Here is a 13674-nt window from a genome sequence, read left to right as displayed (position 1 = left end):
AACCACGGGTAAGACTTGTGCTCTGCATATCCTCACCCCAGGCCAAACGCTGCTATTCTAGGACAAGCCCATCTTGACCTACAGCAGGCTCTGATGGAGGGAATCCCTGGCTCACACATCCCTACCTTACATGGTCTCTGGTGTCCTAGTACCTCTAGTACCACTACTCATCCTCACTCTGGTGCTCACCCCAGGAGCCCACCCCCACCCCCTCTCCCACTTCAAGAGTCCTTGAGACACAGCCCAGCCCATTCTCCTCCCTAACAGACCTGTGTCTCCTCTCAGCCCTTCCGCCTACTGCTGTCCACGTGCCAGTGCTATTGAGAGAGAGAAACAAAGATGCTAGCACCCTCCTTAGAAACTTTCTACAAACTGTTCCTTCTCCTCTGGAAAACAAATAGGGAGATTAGGTTCACACAGTGTGTCTATTACCCAACACACTGGAGGTTAGACCTTATTCCAAACCAGAAGAAAGTCATGTTCCTTCTACAAAGGAAAGAGAGCATTTCTTCCACAATGGTGATGTTACAGATGGTTTAGAAGCTTCCAGCTCCCACCCAGCCATCCAATTTTTAAAAATGATAACATTCTGTGATAGACAATTGCCATTTCATCAATTTTATTTTAAATGTGACTACCCCTATCTTAAGAAACATGTCATCTCCTCATTGTTCAGTATTATACACTCTAAGTAATTTTGTGAAAAAGCTTCAAAAAGTTTACTATTCTCCCTCCCTATTAGTGTTCAGTAAGACTGATGTCACACAGCTCCTGGGTATGAATTCCAGAGCCTGCCAGGATTCTTACCACAGAAATGACTATTTATGAATAGCAGCTGGAATGTGCTCCAAACTACATGTGCCATCACCACTGCTCACCCAATCTCTGGGTTTTCCATTTAAAAAAAAAAAGACCCTTGAAACTAACATGACAGATATTTCTACCAACCCTAAGCTCTAGAAACACAGCTTTGAAGAGTAAAGGATTTCCAAGCGAAGATTTAAAATCAAGAATGTGTTCAATGTTACAAGTAAACAGCACCTCAGGCATATTGCACCTAATGCATCACTGTTCAGTCTAGATCATTAGGAGGGGGATTTACTGTAGCTTTTGATGGGCCTAAGAAAGAAACCTCACCTGTTTCACAATTTTGCTGAGGCCTGCCTGGGCAGAAACCACATAGCCAAAGGCTAATGTAAAAAAAGAGGTACTTTACAGAAACCAAGATGGAAAAGATGAATCAATGCATGTTTTTTTTTTGTTTGTATGGTTGTTTGGGGACCTAATGTTTCCTTCATAACTGAAAATAATAGTCACACTGGGGGGTGGGGGATGTGACCAGCAAAGCCATCCTGATGTCCCAGCACTTTCTGTACTGTATATGCTCAAATGCAGAACCTGATCAGTGGCTACGAACATTATTTGCTCAGCTAGTCGATGGGTGCCTTTCTCACTCCACTTTTGACCCCTTGTGAAAAAAATCCATGCCTTGGATTATATAAAGCTGATTAGCACACCCCTAAAAAATGGCTTCTCAGCTGTGTATAGCTGAGTTAAAATGCTCTCAGGGGTTTCAGGCCTGGCCTGTTGAACGTTCTATGTGACTTCAAACTGTTCTCACCCACCCACCCAGACATGTTGTTTGCATGCTGTTCCTGCTTCCATGCACAGGGCAGACCTGGCAAGCAAACTTCTCCCCATCACTCTGAGCCCTTCCAGACTCAGCGCTCATTCCCCTCTTCCCAACTGGCTCGTGCCACTTATCTGACTCCCTTTGTGCCCTGCACCTACCTGTACTGTTAACATAACAGAATAATACAGAGGTAGTAGGTTGGATTCAAGCCACACCTTATTTATTTTTGTACCTCCAGTGTGTAAAACTGTAACTAGCATCTAATAGGTTCTCAACAGAACCTGCTGTGTAGGTAAAGCAGACGCATGTCATTGCTAAAGCTCTGTCCCATCTAAAAAAAGTTCAGAAAGAAATTGCCAAGAGCCTGGGCCACTCCCAACCAGAATGCTGGCTGGGTGGGAAGGCTCCCTCCCCTGAAGCCCACCTGCTGCTATTCTCCATTTGTAGTGAGCTCCTAGAGTTCTATAATACTGGCTAGTGAGGGAAGCCCGGCTCCACATATCACTTTGGTAGCTGACTTTGCTTTCTCTTGATGTTGAAGAGAAAGGACATTTCTTCTGATGGGTGAACAAGCATCAAGCTGGAAGTTAAAAAGATTTGCTGTCCAGAGCCTGACTCTGAACATATGAGGTTGTACATGGCTCATCTCCTCTCTGGTCTTTAGCTTGTCCTTAAAATCAGATGGATGAATGCCACTTCATACTCACTATGATGGCTACCATAAAAAGGTAATAACGTGCTGGAGAGGATGTGGATAAATTAGAACTTTCATATGCTGCTTGTGGGATATAAAAACAGGACAGCTGCTTTGGAAAATAGTGGTAGTTCCTCAAAAAGTTAATAAGCTTAGAGTCACCATAGGACTCAGCAATTCCACTCCTAGGTACATACCCAAGAGAAATGAAAATAAATATCCAGACAAAATCTTGTACGTGAAAGCTCATAGAAGCATGATTCATAACAGCCAAAACATGGAAACAACCCAAAGTCCATCAACTGACAAAAGAATCAATAAAATGTGGCACATCCACACAATGGAAGCCTACTCAGCCATGAAAAGGAAGGAAGTATTAATATTGGCTACAACATGGAAGAAAGTTGAAGACACTATGCTAAGTGAAAGAAGCAATGGGGACTGATTTTTCATGGCACAAGGTCTCCTTTGGGAATGATAAAAGTGTCTTGGAACCAGAGAGAATGGCCATACAGCATTATGGATATAGCAGATGTTACTGAACTATATACTTAATTTTTTTTTTTATTTAAATTTTAGTTAGCCAACATACAGCACAATATTGGTTTCAGGAGTAGAAGTCAGTGATTCATCACTTACATACTACACCCAGTGCTCATCCCAACAAGTTTACATTTTAAAATGGCTGATTTTTTGTTGTGTGAATTCCCCTCAATTTTTTTTTTTAAAAGAGAACTTTTAGAGTTGAAGAGATATTTTAATTTTTACCCAGCCTGGATTGTACTTATCCTTTAGCAACTGAGTAATAAAATATAATTTTTAATATATATTTTCACATGGAAAAGGAGGCCCACAAAAACTTTCTGTGGCCCTGCTGGGGGTGTGGGCTGACTGTCCCAATGGGGGATTTCCCTGGAAGCAGACCTACAAGCATCACAGGCCTGGAAGAGCACATCCACTCACTGAGGGGAAATGGTGGCTGATCAGCCTTGTTTGGGAACACACAACGGTACCTACTAGGAATTTTCAAAAACCATTCCAGAGGGCTTTGCTGGGCTGTGGGGTCCCGAAATGGCACACTGCAAGGGAGACCATAAACATAGCAGTTATTCAATTCCTTATTTTAACACCAGGCTGGAGTGGCCTTTAGAAATGCAATTAGTGGAGTGCCTGGGTGGCTCAGTCAGTTGAGCTCTGACTCTTGATTTGGGCTCAGGTCATGTGTGGGTTCAAGCCCCATGTCAGGCTCCACTGAGCATGGAGCTTGCTTAAGATATTCTCCCTCTCTCCCGCTGCCCCTCTCTCCCTCTGCCCCTCTCTCCCAGTGGCACTCTCTCTTAAAAAAAAATGAAATTAGTAATAATTACTAATTTTTTATTCAGCCTCCCTTCTTTATTTGTCTGGGCACTGCTAGATGTTCTCCCTGCAAAGGAGGCTTCCCCGTTTCACAGTTATGAGAACTGAGGCCCTTAGAGAAGACAAGTTGTTCACCAAAGTCACGCAACATGGGAGAGTAACAGCCAAGGAATCACACCCAAATTCGTGTGTCTGGCTTTTCCCACCATCCCATGTGGCCTCCTGCAAAGGGAGTGTTTGGTTTTTAAACAAAAGCATCTTGGCTGTAACAAAGTCTAACTGTTGTGCCTTTACCCTGAGCTCAGCTTCTGAGAATAGTTACTCTGGGCTTTCTAAAGTAGACATGTGGATAGCACCTGCTGGGAGGCTCTGTAGACGATCTTGTAGAGACAACAGACCCTAAAAGAATGTCATACATGATAAAAAAAAAAAAAAAAAAGGAGCATAAATATGATCAGAAAAATCTGTGTACTCTCATTGGGGGCATTCTTTTCTCCGCCTGAAACCATCACTGATCTATTTCTCTTGTGGACTGACAGCTAATCACTTTCTGATCTCATTAGCAGTTCTAGGGCTTAAGTGTATTAGTGAGTCAGGGAGGGAAAACAGGGTTAGCTTCAAATAGCAAAGAGGTGGAAGAAATGAGCCTCACACATTTGGTTCTTTCTAGAAAGGTTTATGCAGCTCAGGGAGTTCACAATTTGTTTTGCATAAAAGTGAGCAGAGGGCTTGTAAACCTGACCTACAGAAGCAGGTGAAGAGGGGGAGGAGCTTTTAGACAATTATTCAACCAGAGAGCCTCCGTGCAGACCAGCACCTGGGGTGACTTGGCTGCAGGAAGATGACCTTTCAGAGTCTATGCCCAATTAGTCCAATTACCCGGTTAAACAAACAGAGCCCCAGGCGTCTCTCCGGATACCACATTTTATCATCTTGTGGCAGGGTATAGTCTTTCCAAGAAAAGCTGTCCTATTGAAAAATTGCTGGGCGGTGAGAGAAATCAGCAAAAGGTGCATATTTGTAAACAGGACCTCTAATATGCATTCTTTCTCCCAGAAGGGAGGCCAGTTCCAACACCACCGGATAAAAATGGCTTTGCCTGCTGTGGCTGTCGTTCCAATGATGAATGTATTTTTCTCTGCTGCCCAAAGCTAGTCTCTTGACACACTCTTGGAAAAGTAAGGGGGGGAGGGATGTCACATGCTGAGCCCCACTGGAAAGAAAAGAGTGCTAACGATGCATTTATTTTAATGATAGGATCTGCACCAAGACAGGGTTTGTCTAAATCCTTTGCTCAACTGCCCTTTCTCCAAGGAGAGTTCTCTGATAGAGAATCGCAGAGGACACTTAGGAGAGATGTGTCGTGGCTGCTGACCTGCACAGAGCTGGTTAAGAGCTCTCCTCAGGAACTGTTACATACTGGGGGGCAGCAGGTGAATGGCCTGTTACAAGAAGGAAACGGTGTGGGGAGAAATGCCGGGGAGCCCTGGCCGGCATGGATGGATCAGGGTCTGTGCTAGGTGTAACAAGGCCTCCCTCCACTCTCTAATCCACTTCTGGGGTCCACATTTCCCCTTGCTGTTTCATGGGAGTGTCTCAGGTCAGGGACAGTGTGAAAGTGAGGACAGGACCTCAAAGGTCACACGGGCAGGGATGGCAAACACTTACCATGGGTACCCTCTCTTCCGGCCCCTCTGCTTAATTGATCACCCTGCCTACTCTTTTCAGTCTAAATGCAGCCTTAAAAATTCTCATTAGCTCAGCATTCCACAAAGCAGCCCGACAGTTAATACACCCAGATGAAACCTGTTAGGTTAGTTTTGCCTAACCTCATCTCATTTTTTTTGTTTAAACACATTTCTTGTTCAAAACAACAACAACCACATTTCTTGTTCATTTGGTCAAAGATTATATGTTATGCTACTGTTCTACATTTTCTTCTTTTCTTCCTCTCTCCCTGACCCCCTTGCTTTTAAAAAATAAAATAACAGCTTTATTGAGATATAATCCCCATGCCACAAAGCACATCCTTTTATGGTGCACAATTCATTTTTTGTATATTCACCAGGTTGTGCAACTTTCACCACTACCTAATTCCAGAACATTTTTTATCACACGGAAAAGAGATAGCACCTTCCCCCACCCCCCAAACCCATGAGCAGTTACTCCCCACTGCCCCTTCTTCCCAGAGCCTGGCAGTCACTAATCTACTTTCTGTCTCTATGGATTTGCCTATTCCGGACCCTTCTTTCAAAAGGAATCATAGAACATGTGACTTGTACCATAAAAGTTCATTTCTTTTCTCCTGATTTTAAAAGAAAATAAAACATCACTGTGGCCTCTTCAAGTGGCATGGGCCCCAGGCACTGAGCTTGCCGGAGAAGCTGGCCCAGCCTCCCAAGGCAACAGCCATCCTCCCCAGGCCACCTCCAACTCTGCTGGCCACCACACCATTGCTAACCGTAGGTTTCTGACACCTTCTTGTCACTGTAGGAAGCCCAGGTGAGAGTGGTCAAGGGGGACACTGCCCACCCCTTGCATCATCCAAGCCTGCCCTGCTCCCCACTGCCTGGTTCATGGCGCTGACCCAGAAGTTAGATCCAGCCTGTCCTGCTCTCAGCCCACCCTCTGAGGCCCACTGCTTTGATCCTGGGCCAGGCCTGTCTGCCTGGCCTCTTTCTCACTTAAAACCCTTCCCTCCAGCAGAGGGTTTCCTTATGCAAAGAGGCTATCCACCATCAGGGCTGAAACCTGGGGTGGGTTGGCTTATGTATAAATGCTATCCTGTTAGCAAATCTCTTTTGCTTTCCCTGTTACCACAGGACCACTTTGGAGGCAGCTCAGAGCCCTGCCCAGCAACAAGTACAGAGCAAAGAAAGCCCCCATTTGTGCCTTTGTCACTCTTCTGGCTCCTCCTCCCCAGCCTGTTCCCAAAAAGCTCCTTCTGTTCCCTGAGCCTGTCCAGCTGGAGGGGTGGGAAATAGAGACCGTCTGTCAGACCTTCCAAAGGGACTTCCAGAAATTGGGGTGGGGAAACAGACTTTGAGAAGAGGACCACACAATGGGCCCTCAGGGAATTCACATCTTCTGCCTGTGATCAAGTGGCCGACAGCCTGAAGGGAGGGCTGAGCGCCAGGGGCCCAGACCAGAAGGCTGCAACGCACAGGACCGTTCCAAGGCATGTGAGTCAGCAGGAGGAAGTGTAGCTGCAGGGAGAAGGGGAGTTGGACAACCACCACTCCTGGGCCCTGCTTGTCTGCCTGACCCCTCTCCATCTGTGGAGTCCCTTCACCCTTCCGTGAATGTCCACGGTGTACATAAACCAAATCAATCTACCACCAGCAGTTGTTGGACCCCTACTCAGAGGCCAGGACACCAGGCAAGAGTTTCAAGCATCAGGTTGTTCATGTATTCCTTCACTTATAGCTTTTCCCAAGCCCAGGATGCACTCAGCACTGTCCTAGATGCTAGAAAGGCAGGAATGAGCCAGACGTGGCTCTCAAAGAACATGCTCAGAGGGGATGACAAACAAGAAAACAGTTTAGTGAAAGGGGCCTGGTGAGAAAGCAAGGAGTGTTAGGTCTTTCTGGGGGTGGAGCTGGACATCAAGAACGGTTTTAGAGAGTGTGTGAGTTTGCTAAGGTTACCATATTAAAATGCCACAGACTGGGTCGTCTTAACAGAAATTTATTTCCTTAGCATTCTGCAGACTGGAAGTCTAAGATCAAGGTGTCAGCAAGGGGTGATTTCTCCAGAGGCCTCTCCCTCTCTGGCTTGTGGATGGCTGTCTTCTTACTGTGTCCTCTCACATGGCCTATCCTCTGTACATAGGACTCCCCAAGGTCTATATGTATATCCAAATTTCCTCTTACAAGGATACCAGTCAGATTGGATTAGGGGCCACCCTAATGGCCTCATGTTAACTTAATCACCTCTTTAAAGATCTTATCTCCAAATGCAGTCACATTCCAAGATACCGGAGGCTGGCATTTCAACATATGAATTTTGGGGAGACACAATCCGGCCCATAATAGAGAGGCTGTCTTTTGGCTGTGTGTTAATAGCAGAGCCAAAACTGGCCAGATGGGCACAACAGAGAACCATTTTTGATACCAAGCCCAGGACAGCAAAGACCCAGAGATACCAGTCTCCCTGTCTCCGTCAGGAACAGCAAGAGTTCACTTGGGTGGATACACGAAGAAGGCAGAAGAGCCCCAAGTGTGAAGGAGGCTGCGTGTTTTACTGGCAGCTGTGTACAGGAAGGTGGATGGTGGGCAAGGGTTCAGGTTCTGAAAGTCCTCATGTATAGATTGGGTATAGTGCAGATTAAATCAAACAAAGTTGATTAGAATCACAGTGTGTATAATAAACACCTATCACTATTACAAGAGACTTCTTTTTGGTACTCCTTTTTGTCTTTTGGTGATTATATATTGGTTTCTTATTGAAAAAAATAAGCTTAAAAAGGTAGTCAAGAGGCAGCGGATGCTGAGGAAGTCAGAAGGGTGAGAAAATCACTGTCTAATCATCAAGTATTTACTGGGTTTAGTTCTCTGCTCTGTGCTGTCTGGAGGGGAAAATCTAAGGCAGACTCTTGTAGCAGAGCCGACAGCTCATCTGGGAATGTTCCTTCAGAGGATGAGCCCACCCGCAGGAAGCTGGCAGGGGTGGTGTGGTTTGTAATCGCAGCCCCTACCCCTCTCACTCCCGAAGGCACCACACTCAGAACTGGTAGCGAAATCAAAGCTCCAGGGACAGAAATGACTTAAAGACCTCCCAGAAAGTGGCTGAAAGCCCCGAAGGATGTTTTTCACATAAGCTTTCTTGTGAAGGGCTCAGGGCTCACCCTTAGGTTTCCCTGAAACTGTAACTCAGAGAAAGCTTGGAAAATCTGAATGTTCCAGTCTCTGAGGGGGAAATGTACAGAGCTGGGAGCCAGAAGATCAAGCCTGGGTTCTGGTTCTGACTTTTCTAAGCTATGCAACTTTGGTGGAATCACTAGTCTGGGAATCTTTCTGAGAGGTCCGTTCCTTCATCTCTAAAATCAGGAGATTACTACCTACCCCCACCTGCCTTAGGACTGGGTAACTGTGGGGCTCTAATGGGGCAACTGAAGAGCCTATGCTCTGGAAGTTCAGAATTCTGCATCCTCTGAGCCGTCAACAAGAGGGTGAGACCACTGGGCTTCCAGAGTATGTGCAAAAGGACATCTCTACAGCTTCCAACCTAGGTATACACTGAAATCATCTGGGTGCTGGCGGGAACTAGCTATGCCTGGGCTCTCCGAAATGGGTGGTCAGTGCTCCCCAGGTGATTCCAATGTGCAGCTAGAATTGAGAAACACAGCTCATAACCCATCCGATTAGTTGTTTCACTCCTTGAGCAAAACACACAACTTCCACGGCTATGATGGTAAAGAAAAATCTCTCTTAAAAGGCTTTCTGAGCAGAGTCAAATCCTCCCAACCTAATCACTAAGGGCTCTTAGTCTCAAAACATAAGATGCAAGAGAATCACATGTGTCACTTGTTAAAGAGGAAGAGACCAGGGATCCACTTCCATAGAAATTCTAATCCACTCAGTCTGCTAAGGGTCTCAGGAAACCTGCAATTCAGTCACATGTGGTGTAAAGAAAATCCACTGGACTCAAAAGAAAAAAGAATTAACTTCATAACCTTGCCCTCATACTAAAACAATAGGTAATCCTGGCCTTCCAACATCAATAACCACAACAGCTATTGTTTATTGAACACATACCTTACACCAGGATCTTAGGTACAAGTATGCGGAATCTTCCTAAGAGCGATGAGGTAGTAGTCCGGGTTTGTGTACATAGACCGAAAACTCTTCCCTCTGGTAAGAGCTCTCCCCCTCCCACTTTATGTTGAAGAAGTACATTTCCCCCCATTTCATGTGACGCTAGTGGAACTGCCAATCAAACTGCCCAGCACCAGCCCCCGTGGGGAGAGAAGGCGAGCCAGGAGGGCATGTGACTCCATCCAGCCAATCAGGTTCCTTCTCGTGGGCCGCTGACTTGAGTGGAAACAGGTTTCGGCCCAGAACAGGTGTGGATGCTTATCCCGGGCTGAGGCCCTGAGCCCCGTGTTCCAAGACTTGATGGTTTAACTCTCTCTTCCATTTCATGAGCTATGCAGTAGCCTTGCTATAAATCTTTTTTTGCCTTAAGTTAGTCAAAGTCGGTTTCATTTATTACAGTAAAAAAATTAATGAAATACTCATTTTACACATCGAGAAGCTGAGGCTCAGAGGACTTAAATGTCTGAGTCAAGGACCCCACATCCAGGAGACAGCAAAGCAGGTCTCACAACCAGGCCTGTCTGGCTTTACAACACCTGACATTATTTCATTTCCCCTGAATTTCTCCTGAGAGCTCCCAAAGGTGAGAGGAGGAGGAGAAAGTGTACTTTTAAAACATACATGCTCTTTGAAAAATATGAAAAGAAAATTTAAAGTTACTACTAACTCCCACACTCCTCCCTCTGTAGGCTTAAAACCTCCCAGAGACAATTATTAATTTAATTATCCATTTCTATTAAATGTCTCAAGGGTATAACCAGCAACTCTCTTACTAAATTATGTATACGACACATGGCAGAGTAAAAAAAGGCATAAAAAGCAAACAGTGGTTCAAGTTGGGAAAATGCCAAAGAACAACATTTCAAAAAAGTAATAATTAAGACCAGAATTCACCCCCACTTCAGCTGAGTTTCTGTTTTACTTTAAGTTACTGACTTCTTAAATTCATGGATCCTAGATTATGATCCTGAAATCAGAAAACAGAGGCTAGATCTGTGACCCAAACTGTGACCAAGTCACCCTTCCCAACATTAAATCTGCCAGCGCCGGCTCCTATGACAGATGGCTTCTCCTGCTTCCTCCTTCCTGCCATCCTATGAGACTATCAGGAAAAAAATCTATATTTGACTTGGTAATATGACTGTTTCTCTGCAAGTCACTAGAGTCCAAAGCCAAGACCAAAAAGATATGTCACTAAACAGAAATTAATTTTGCAGAATTTACTTGAAATACATACACAACCCCTATTTGCCGAGTGTTGACTGTCTCAAATACACTTCACTGGGGGATTCTAGGCGGGCTTCTTGTGCCCACCATACCCAATGCATACCCCATAACGAATGCCCCTAAATGATAAGCGCTTGGCCAGGTTTCACACACTGCCACGCTGTACTTCTATGCCAGTACCAAGCAGCAGTGTATTGGCAAATCATCAATCCACTTCCGGGAATTCAGTTGAAAAGTATGATCACCATGGGGTGCTGGGTGGCTCAGTCCATTAAGCATTGGACCTGGGCTCGGGTCATGGTCTTGCTGTCCGTGAGTTCGAGCCCTGCATCAGGCTATGGAGAGCCTGGAGCCTGTCTCAAATTCTGTGTCTCCCTCTGTCTCTGCCCCTCCCCCACTCACACGCTATCTCTTTCTCTCGAAAATAAACAAACATTTAGAAAAAATACAATCACCAAAAAACTAAAAATTAATAAAAATATGATAACCACGGCATCTGGGTGGCTCAGTCGGTTAAGCGTCTGACCTCTCAGGTCATGTCACCATTCATGGGTTCAAGCTTCGTGTCCAGCTCTGTGCTGACAGCTCAGAACCTGGAGCCTGCTTCAAATTCTGTTTCCCTCTCTCTGCCCCACCCCCGCTCTCAAATAAACAAGCATTAAAAAAATTTTTTTAAATATGATCACCAACATACCCAAACATTTAAGCCCTAAGGCTATCAATCATAGCATTTCTTACAATAGAAAAAAATGGAAACAATGTAAATGTTTCAAAATAAAAGTACATTAAATACATTTTGCCAAAAATATTGTAAAAACCCCATTAAAGATTAATTAAATGTTTGTGAGAAAATGTTCATGGAATTTGTTCACAAGATGTTAAATGGAAAAACTCATACAATAGTATGTCCAGTATGACTCCATTTTTTGTGTGTGTATATATGTGTATACACATATATATATGAAATATTTTCCCAAAAAAGATTAGAAGAATATTCACCAAAATAGGACAGTTATTTCTGAGAACTACAGTTATAAATTATATTTTATATTCTCACTAGTCCATATGCCTTAAATTTTAAGAGAGAATTTTTTTAAAGCAAACTATTGTGTTGGCCGTGGAATAGTCAAGCTGTAGGTTTGCTGTTCCCAGCCAGATCTTAGCTGGCTGCCAATAATATCCCACAGGGCTGAACTTTCAGATCCTTAGCTGCATGCTATCTGGGGAGGCCATTCGAATGATTCCAAGTATTGTCATGTACAAAACTGTCAAGAAAGAGTCCAAAGAGAGAAATAAATTCGAAGGATTAAAAAGTAGCAGGGAAGAGGGGCATCTGGGTGACTCAGTCTGTTAAGCATCCGACTCCTGGTTTCGGCTCAGGTCGTGATCTCACAGTTCATGAGTTCCAGCCCCACATCAGGCTCCGTGCTGCTGGTACAGAGCCTGCTTGGGATTCCTCTCTCTCCCTCTCTCTCTGCCCCTCCCCTGCTCACTCGCTCTCTCTCAAAATAAATAAACTTAAAAAAAAAAAAGTAGTAGGGAAGAAAAAGGTAAACAGATTGCCATCAATGTAAAAGATAACTAGTCAAATTTAACAAGTGATTTGTGAAGTTTTATGAACTCGTTTTTAAAAATAAGGGAGATCGCCTGATGGAGGTAAAGTGCCGTGATCTGAAGCTGTCAAATCTGAAGCCAGTCTGGAAGAACCACTACCACCCTAGTAGCCTAAAGCAAGTCTAACAGAAATCTAATAATTATCTGTCTCTCTCCGGCTCCAAACCCAATCTCAACTTTATTACCAGGCAACCTGAAGCAGGATGTTGTTTTGAAAGATGTGGAGAATTAACTTCCTCTCTAACCTAGTTCAAAGTATAGTGATCACTTTGGCTACCATCTTGGTTTTGACACAAGCTCTCCAAGTATCCCACATAGAAGGCTCCCATTGTCTCTGACTGCCTCTGTCACGGAGATACAAAGGGTTATGAGGAAGTCTCCACTTCAGACTGTGACACGACCCCACATTCTGCTAATGTGGTCAGCCAGTTCTTCAAACTCTCAATACCTATTTACCACAACAGTGAATGTTTCTGTGTTATGGTTAGAGTAATTTCAGAATAAACACCTCATGCAAAAAGCAAATAGCTATGAAATATCTATGTCTTGAAGTCTTGAGGGAAACACTGAAATTTTTCTCTTTTTAGATCACTTTTCATAGATCTAAGATCTTGAATAATTAGGGAACATATTCATGTGTTCTGTATATCCTGTTTGTTCTGTAGCCCAAATGGTCCCTGGCTTGAGAGCACAACTCAGGATCCTGGAACACTTGCTCCTCTTTGTGCTGGCCCTCCATGGGAGGGGAAAGGCTGGCTCTACCTCTGTTTGTTGCCTCCCAGCTGCCATCATTACCCTTCTTCCCTGTAGGCAGAGCCTGCCTCCCACAACAGAGACAGAAAACACTAGATAGCTGCTTTCCCAGCCTCCCTTGCAGTAGGGTGGCCACGTGATTGCATTTTGGCCAATAAAGCATAAGAGAAATTCTGCTGAGAAACTCCTGGTAAAAGATTTTCTTCCTTCATTTCATGAAGGAAGCCACACAGGAAAAGAGCTTTCTTCCCCACCACCTTCCCTTCCTTTTGAGGATATCATTGTAAGATGATTTGTAGCTGCAGCAGCCTTCTTGAGCCCATGAGGAGAAACATTGTTGACTCACTATGGATGGCAGGGCAGAAAAAGAGATACAGCCTGGAAACTTGAACTATTGCACTAAACCCTGTATTCATATACTTCCTGACTGCTTAAGTGAGATATTAAGTGTCCATATTTTTTCAAAAAACTTTCATTCACATATTCTACTATTTATAGCTGAAAACATCCCACCTAATTCTACTCAGGGAGCCCTATGTCCTCCCAAGACCTCAGAGCCTCAGGAGGGGAGGCCCTCCTTA

At 44.4% G+C, this 13674-nt stretch overlaps 1 protein-coding gene across 6 annotated transcripts in view; it reads right to left on the bottom strand.

Moving 5' to 3' along the window:
- Positions 1-13674, bottom strand: part of THSD7B (thrombospondin type 1 domain containing 7B) — a 1583202-nt gene that overhangs the window by 1265200 nt on the left and 304328 nt on the right. For 5 of the 6 annotated variants that reach the window (XM_045033716.1, XM_045033715.1, XM_045033717.1 and 2 more), the window contains exon 1: positions 9440-9620. The exons of the other annotated variant lie outside the window; for it this stretch is intronic. The gene's annotated coding sequence lies outside the window, so the exon portion shown is untranslated. Of the gene's footprint in view, positions 1-9439; positions 9621-13674 lie in introns of those variants that run through there. 6 annotated transcript variants of the gene reach the window in all.

Source organism: Felis catus, chromosome C1 (genome assembly GCF_018350175.1).
Source record: "Felis catus isolate Fca126 chromosome C1, F.catus_Fca126_mat1.0, whole genome shotgun sequence".
NCBI lineage: Eukaryota > Metazoa > Chordata > Mammalia > Carnivora > Felidae > Felis > Felis catus.
This window is presented reverse-complemented; position numbering and strand designations above follow the sequence as displayed.